An 8,337-nucleotide genomic window follows, 5' to 3' on the forward strand; every position below is an offset into this window, starting at 1 on the left:
CGCTAGGCTTCACCGTCCCTTCCTGTCTACCGGACCTGCAGTTCCGGGGTTCCCCAAAAGTAAAATGTGTCTCAAGAGCAGGGCCGGGGGCGGGATTCCGCCCCACAGCTCTCTGGGGTCTGACCGGGAAAACTGCCCCACCACGTGCCCGCCCGGCGCCCGCCCGGCGCCTGCCCGGTCGGCCCCGCCCCGCCGCCGCCAGCGCGCCCTGCGGAGCCCGCGCGAGTTGCCCGCGCGGGAGGGAGCCGCCCGCCTCCGTACTATAATGGCAGGAGGCGGGCCCGACGCGTTTCGTTCTCTTCCCACCTACCCCCATGGCTAAACCTGGGGGAACCCTCGTTGCCCTTATTACCGCCCCACTCCATCGCGACCCAAGACTGGACATCTCCCAGCAGGACATGCCGTTGATACTTCGCAAACAGGTTTTGCGGCGGGAGCAGTGGGGCGGGGACGCCTTACGGGAACAAAGACCCCCGCGGTGGAGGAGCCGAGCGCAGGCTCCCTGGAACTCGCGGCAGCTCGGGCCAGACGCTGAGCGACCAGGTTGGGTGCTTTGCCCTGGCCCGGCGCGAGCCGCCGGGGTAGGGCCGGGGAGACCCAGGTGCCGAGGCTGGCGCTGCGGCGCGGCCCAGGCGGGAGCCCTTCCCGAGATGCACCAGGAGGCGGCGGCCGGGACCGACCCGGGACCCCTCCCGCACCCCCGCCCCGCGCCCTTTGTGCCGCTCCGCCTGTTCGGCGGAGCCTGGAAATAACGGCTGCTCTGCGCGGTTTTGGGCCCGCAAGGCCAACTCTTTTTCACGCTTTCCTTTTGGGTTCTTACTCTTGCGACAGCCTTGGGACCCCGGCAAAGTAATTCTTTTTCTCCCGTCTTTATGCCTGAGGAAATAGAGTCTTTCTTGCCTCAGGTGCCATAGAATTAGGAGAGGCCCAGAATCTTGTCAGTGCCCAGAAGCTTGATAACCATTTATAATGCTTCTGATGGCGCTCTCGTTAGAGGAGGAGTTGCCTCCCTTTCGCAGTCACCTCAAAACACTTTCGGTGTAAAGCTTAGAGATAGTAAGAAAGGGGAGGTCTTCCAACAAGTGTGTTACCTTGACATACGAAAACTGGTGTGGCCTAAATGAATGAATTTGATAAAATGTACAGGAAACTAGGTACATCGATTAATATTTGTAGGATTAACTTTGGTGTATGTATTGTATGCTCAACACTGGGCTAATTAATATATTACCTGTAAACAAGACTGTAATTAGAAGTGTACTTTGGTCAGTGCCCTTGACTAGGAAGTGAATAGAGTGCAGTCATAGTAAAGGAGAAATTAGAAGCCATCTCAAGACTGCTTTGTCTGGAAACCAACAGGGTGAATTCTGCCATGTTACAAGTACCTGACCAATAGTTAAGTGGGATTAAAAAGAACGTGAGCTTACCTTTCAGATGGATCCAGATTCCAGCCCTGCTCTGTTGCAAGTTACTGAATTCCTCTGAGCATGGATTTTCTCTGGAAAAGATAGAAGGCACCCATTTCAAGGCTCTTTTTAAAGGTTACGTTTGATAATGTATTAGAGACCCTCTCTTGTGTATGTAACTGTCACAGAGCACATGCTCAGTGCTCTTTGCTCACCTGTCCACCTCCCTTACTCGTTTACACCTGTAGAAATTGAGTTTGAAGGATCCTGAATAACACAGAAAGCTGAATTATAAAATTGCTGTTTCCCAGAGTTTTGTTCATATAGTTGTCCTTTTAGGTAGTTACTTTAGACATCATCTTTTTTTTTTTTTTTTTTTTTTTTTTAGTTTTATTAATTAACTTAATCTCTACACTCAAGGGGGGCTTGAACTCAGGACCCTGAGATCAAGAGTCCCACACTCTTCTGACTGAGTCAGCCAGGCTCCATAGACATCATCTTTCAATATGTTATCTTTGTTTCATATTTTTACACATTCCTTTAGCTCCCTCTTTTCCCACTGACCCTAGTTTTAAAATTCACTTTGAAGTATATGAAATTCTTTCATACATACATGTAATAATCTTAGAAATTTTGGCATTTTCTAAAGTATTTTCCCCCATGGTTCATGCAAAGTTAAAATACCATAGTAAATAAAGTAGTGGCCTCTACAGTGCTTTCATTTTCAGGAAAAAACAGGGAGAAAACAAAGGTTTTTAGAAGCACAGGTTTAAAAAAATCAGGCCCAGCCCACTTATTTCTTGCTTCGATGCCTTTCTTTGCTGTTCCTTCTGTGAAACCTTCCCAAATCCCTGTCTCTGTGCTCTTCAGTTCTGCTCACCTCACAGGACAATAATTACCTATGAAAATGTCTTTTATCTCCAACTAGTCCTTGAATTTTGTTTTGTTCATCTTTTTCTAGCAGCTACCCAGCAGTTCAGAGGCATACAAAGAGGACCTTGGTAAATACTGAATTGAGTTATGCATAGGATATCCCATTATAGAACTTTAATTCTCTAAGGCTAGAGTGATGGATGGCAGAATTGTTCCCAATGAATAATAAGGTTTTTAAAAAAATAGGGGCACCTGGGTGGCACAGTCGGTTAAGCGTCCGACTTCAGCCAGGTCACGATCTCGCGGTCCGTGAGTTCGAGCCCCACGTCAGGCTCTGGGCGGATGGCTCGGAGCCTGGAGCCTGTTTCCGATTCTGTGTCTCCCTCTCTCTCTGCCCCTCCCCCGTTCATGCTCTGTCTCTCTCTGTCCCAAAAATAAAATTAAAAAAAAAACGTTGAAAAAAAAATTTAAAAAAAAATTAATCAACTCTTTTTTAGAAGTTTTTAGATTCAGGGGCACCTGGGTGGCTTGGTGGGTTAAGTGTATGACTTCATGATCTGGTATCTGTGAGAGTAGACAGAGAGAGCCTGGCTCTGTGAGAGCTGCCTTTGGCTACCCGCTAGAGGTCTGGGGGGAGAAGAGAGGCATCTTAAGGTGTGGAAGCTAGAGCCCTTTAGAGATGGTCGGTTCAGGCCTGCAAGATTTGTGATACTCCACAGTGCAGAGAAAGAACAGGGATAAACAGGGCAGTATTAGAAATCCAGAAGCTCTAGGTTGAGGTTGAAGTTGGCAGGTGGATGCAGGGTGGATCAGCCTGCTCGGGGCCAGACACTGTTCCTGTTAACTACTGGGGACATAACAATTAGGAAATCACCCCTATCTGTAAGAGCTCATATATCTCCTGGGTGGGGGACAGAATAAATGTGTAGCAAATAATTATCACTAAGCAATATAGGAAAGAAAAAAACAGAATATGACAGAGGAGACTATTAAGCTGTAGGAGGTAGGAAGTGATCTGGGAAGGACTCAGGAGGTGACATTTTATCCATTTCAGTAATTCAACAAACACTAGGACACAGCAGTGAAGCAAAAATTACTGCCCCCTTGGAGCGTAATTCTAGTTGTGTGTGTGTGTGTGTGTGGGCAGGGGTGGGGGAATAGAAAACAAACACGTAGCAGTAATAAGAAGTAAGAAAAATAAAAAACAGCATAAGGGATGTGATGTGAGTTGCTACATTAGATACAAGTTCAGTGAACACTTCTTGGTGTGACATTTGATCTGAGAACTGTGAAGTGAGAGAACCAGCCATGCAGGTAAGGAGGAAGAACATTCCAGGCAGGGGAACAGGAAGTCCAGGAGACCTTGGCTTATTTAATGGAAAAGGAAGTGAGTATGGCTGGAATGTAGTGAGAGAGGGAGGAAAGGCAGCATTTTAAATGCTCCCATTTAAAAATGACCCATGGGACTGCTGTGTGGAGAAGAGACGCCAGCAGGGAGAGGAGTGAGTGGACTGGAGTGACCCAGGTGAGAGCTAGTGACAGCTTGGAACAGGCTAGGGTGGCAAGGTGATGAAAGGTGGTTGCACTCAGGATGTATATTGAAAGTATAGCAGAAAGGATGTAGTGATGGATTTGATGAATGGGACAGGGACAGCTCAAGGGTGAACAGCTAGCTGAGTGACTGTCATTTACTGGTGCTGGGCTGGGTAGATGAAGGGAGGAGCAGTTTTAGGGCAGGATGAAATCAGGAGTTGGTTTTGGACAGGTTAAATGTTAAAATTTTCCCCTGCATTTTATTATGAAATTTAAAAATATCCATTAAAGTTGAAAGGAATTTATAATGAATAGCCATATGCCCACCACCTAAATCCCATCAATATTTTGCTGCGCTTAGTTTATCACAGATTCTTTCCGTCTGTCCGTACCTCTATCCATCCATTATTCCACCTTATTTTTTCATGCATTTCCAACAAAACTGGAGATATCAGTATACTTCCCCTCAAATACTTTAGTATGCATACATAGCATTAGCAGAATTCAATATTTGTTTAGTTTTTTTTGAGATAAAACTTACTGTCAATGAAAAGTACAAATGCTAACTATACATTCTTAATGGATACACTTGTGTTACACAAACTCCTGTCAAGTTATAAAACATTACCATCATCCCCCGGAAGCTTCCTTTCCCTGGCAATGCCCATTTCCACCTACCACCATTAGGGAGCCACTGTTGTGATTTTTTTCCACCATAGATTGGTTTTACTAGTTCTGTAATAGAACTTCGTATTATATATAAATTGTATTATATGTGTATAAATACATACACATATGGAATCACACATGTATATTAATTTTTTTTTAATTTACATCCAAATTAGTTAGCATATAGTACAACAATGACTTCAGGAGTAGATTCCTTAGTTCCCCTTACGCATTTAGCCCATCCCCCCTCCCACAACCCCTCCAGCAGCCCTCAGTTTGTTCTCCATATTTATGAGTCTCTTCTGTTTTGTCCCCGTTTTTATATTATGTTTCCCTTCCCTTACGCTCATCTGTTTTGTCTCTTAAAGTCCTCGTATGAGTGAAGTCATATGATTTTTGTCTTTCTCTAATTTCACTTAGCATAATACCCTCCAGTTCCATCCACATAGTTGCAAATGGCAAGATTTCATTCTTTTTGATTGCTGACTAATAGTCCGTTGCATGTATGTACCACATCTTCTTTATCCATTCATCCATCGATGGACATCTGGGCTCTTTCCATACTTTGGCTATTGTTGATAGTGCTGCTATAAACATGGGGGTGCATGTGTCCCTTGGAAAAAGCACATCTGTATCCCTTGGGTAAATACCTAGTAGTGCAATTGCTGGCTCGTAGGGTAGCTCTATTTTTAGTTTTTTGAGGAACCTCCATATTTTCCAGAGTGGCCGCACTAGCTTGCATTCCCAACACACATATATATTTTTGTGTGACTCCTTTCATTTAACACGTTTTTGACTTTCATCCATGCTACTGCATATATCATTACTTTCTTTTTATTGCTGAGTAGTATTCCACTGTATCTATACACCCGTTTATTTTTTATTTTTTGGCTGTTACAAATAAAGGTGCTGTGAACATTCTTGTTGTGAACACTTTTTTGTGGACAAACATATTCATTCCTTTTGGGTATATACCTAAGATTGGAATTTTGGGGTCATAGAGTAGGTATATATTTTAGTTTTATTTAAAAAACAAAAATAACGGGGTGCCTGAGTGACTCGGTTAAGCATCTGACTCTTGATTTCGGCTCAGGTCATGATCCCAGTGTCATGGGATCAAGTCCCATGCTTAAGATTCTCTTTCTCTCCCTCTGCTCCTCTCCCCTGCTCGTGCTTTCTCTCAAAATAAAATATAAAATAAATAAAATAACCAACTTGTGATGAGCACTGGTGTTGTATGTAACTGTTGAATCAATTCTACACCTGAAATATTACACAGTATGTTAACTAGCTGGAATTTAAATAAAAACTTGAAAAAAACAAAAACAAAACCTGTCAGACCTTTTTTGAAAGGTCCATCTACAAAAGAATGGGTAAATACATTGTGGTATAGTCCTATTATGGAATACTGTGTTGTAGTTAAAATGAAGTAGAACCACATGTATCAACATGGATAAGTTTCAAAAATATAATGTTTGGGAAAAAAGTAAATTGTAACATTCGGTATGATACCATTTATATAAAGTTCAAAAGCATGTGAAACAAATATTACATATAGTTATTGTAATAACTATACTTACATACTTAGAATAGCATAAAAGCATATTTTGCAAAAATAATCATTGATTTTTTACTATCCAAAGGTAATAGTACCTTGGGATGGGGCAGGAAGGTGAACGGGATCATATCAATCTCTGTACTTTCTGGTTCTCTGATTTCTAACTTTGTCTAAGGAGCTTCTCCTGAAGTATTTATCTCATTTACTCCTTCACCCCTGGCCTGTACTTCTGTACTAGTTAAGATTGGGCAGAATCAGGATTCAGGAAACAGGAGCTGCTCACTCGGCTTCTGAGCCCCCTCTGGTGGCAGCATGGTGCTGGAGGGGCCCCAGGAGGCCCCAGCGGGGCAGGTCCTGGCGGAGGCCGCCCCTGACCTGCCCGCTACCACAGCCTCCAGATGACTTCCAGCCCTTCCTTCCCACCTACTTCCTAAACTTAGGTCTGTGATCTGGCCCAACCTCTCCACCCAACCCCAAGTACAAACCCTCTTAAAATTGAGCTGTATCTTAAAATGTTTTGTTCCATTCGGTTTTTTTTTTTCTTCAGGGACTCTCAGTTTACATTTGCGCGATTTCCTTTGTCTTCTCTATCATGCCTTCTCTAATGATTTTATTTATTTCTATTTTATCTTCTTCACTTTTCTTTGTTTTCCACAGTGTCCTTTAGCGTGATGCCTCTTCTCTCTTGTGTTTCTTGTAATGTGGTTTCTGAAACGTTGTGTTTTTCTTATTTTCTAAATCTACCAGTTCCTGTTTCAAATCTTCCTGTTGTCTGTGGCCCTCTACTGCCCGACCATCCCTTCCTTGAGTTATTTCTGCCCCTCAGCTTCTTGCGTGGCCACAGCCTGGTTACATGTTTTAAATGTTATAATAGGATATTGGTTAAATTTTTCTTCTGCTTTTTGGCAACATTTTTTTGATGAGTTTTCATAGTCTGCGGGAAAGTTTTGCTACTCCCTTTCAGATTTTTTTCTGACAGTACCTTTGTACAGATGTTTTTTCTTACGGTGCCTCTGACTGGATGTTGAGTTACAACTTTTTATCATTTATTTTTACATGCGTTGGATTTTTCAAAACCAGCGATTTGCAAGAGAATGCTGGTGCCTGGAGTGAGGAAGCCTTCCTCCACAGGCTGTCTTCGTTTCTCAGCTCAAGGGCTCCCTCCGGTGTTCCCACAGAGATGTCCACTTTCTTTACTACATGGTGCCTCTGTAGCTGGGCTTCCTCTTTATTTAGGATCCCAGCCTGGCTCAGGAGGCCTCCTACGACCGGCTCCTTCCCCTGATGGAGCCCCTGACAACGAGGGCCCTGCCCTTCTGGCCAGCACGCTCCTCACTCTTTCCTAACTTGCACCTGTGAGCCCTCCAGGCACTTGATTTTTTTCTTCCTCCTCCTTCCTTGTCCTGCTCATGGCAGTTCCCAGCCAGACTGGGTCCTCTCCTCCTGGGGTTGAATTTTCACTGCGGATTGCTGGGACCTGCACCACCCGGACCTCCATGCGGTTTCTGGTCTTCCCTGTGGCACAGCTGGCAAACCACACGTTGTAATTCACTCTGCTGGTTCAGGGGTGACGCCACACACAATATGAAGTTTGGGACCTTTCTCATTTTCTCATTTCTCTGAAGATGTAAGTTTGTAGAGGAGTTTCACACCTTCATGCTTGTTGCTGAATGGTTTTCAGGAGAATTGCAAAGACTCTGAACAAAGCTGTCAACATGCCCCTGTCAGGCTGCTCTGGAGCCGATGGGCAAGCATTCAGAGCCCTCCACAGTCTGGTTGTCCTCCCAGCTCTCTGGTGTGACCACTGCTCCGGCCAAACTGGTCTACCTACCATCCCGGGAACTCATCGTGCAAATTTCTTTCTCTGTGTTCCTGCTTTTTCCATGGCTGCAGTGTTCCCTTCAGGGGCCTCTGTATGGTAGCTGTTGTTTTGGTGACTCCACCAGCATGTATTTCTCCCTCTCCCTTTCTTCTGCTATCAGAACCTACCCACCATCCACCAACAGGGATAGGTGCACGATACGAGCTTGTTAATCATGGTGTCCCTTCCATGGGCAACAGTTGTTTCAGGGAGAGTTGAATGGTCCAAGCAGGGCCAGAGTCCCTCCCTGAATTTTCCTTCCCTGAGAGCCAGCTGATCTTTTGCTCCAAGGTCACTGTATCAAGCAGTGTTCATTTGGAGGAACACCCCATCGGCAGTATGAAAGGCTGTGGTGACAGTAGAGCAGAGAGAGAGAGAGAGTTTTCTTAAGTCCTGGATCCACTCTGAGGTTCCTAATAACATAAACCAGTCTATTA

General features: G+C 44.6%; 1 long non-coding RNA gene across 2 annotated transcripts; it reads left to right on the forward strand.

Moving 5' to 3' along the window:
* The first annotated feature begins 433 nt into the window (after window positions 1–433).
* On the forward strand, window positions 434–1,718 carry LOC122495618. Of its 2 annotated transcripts, none has more exons than XR_006300512.1 (2): window positions 434–543; window positions 1,435–1,718. It is a non-coding gene; the product is annotated as an uncharacterized LOC122495618 (long non-coding RNA). The 2 variants fall into 2 exon arrangements; XR_006300511.1 differs by lacking the exon at window positions 434–543 and adding an exon at window positions 558–849.
* The last annotated feature ends 6,619 nt before the right edge of the window (window positions 1,719–8,337 follow it).

Source organism: Prionailurus bengalensis, chromosome F2 (genome assembly GCF_016509475.1).
Source record: "Prionailurus bengalensis isolate Pbe53 chromosome F2, Fcat_Pben_1.1_paternal_pri, whole genome shotgun sequence".
Lineage (NCBI taxonomy): Eukaryota > Metazoa > Chordata > Mammalia > Carnivora > Felidae > Prionailurus > Prionailurus bengalensis.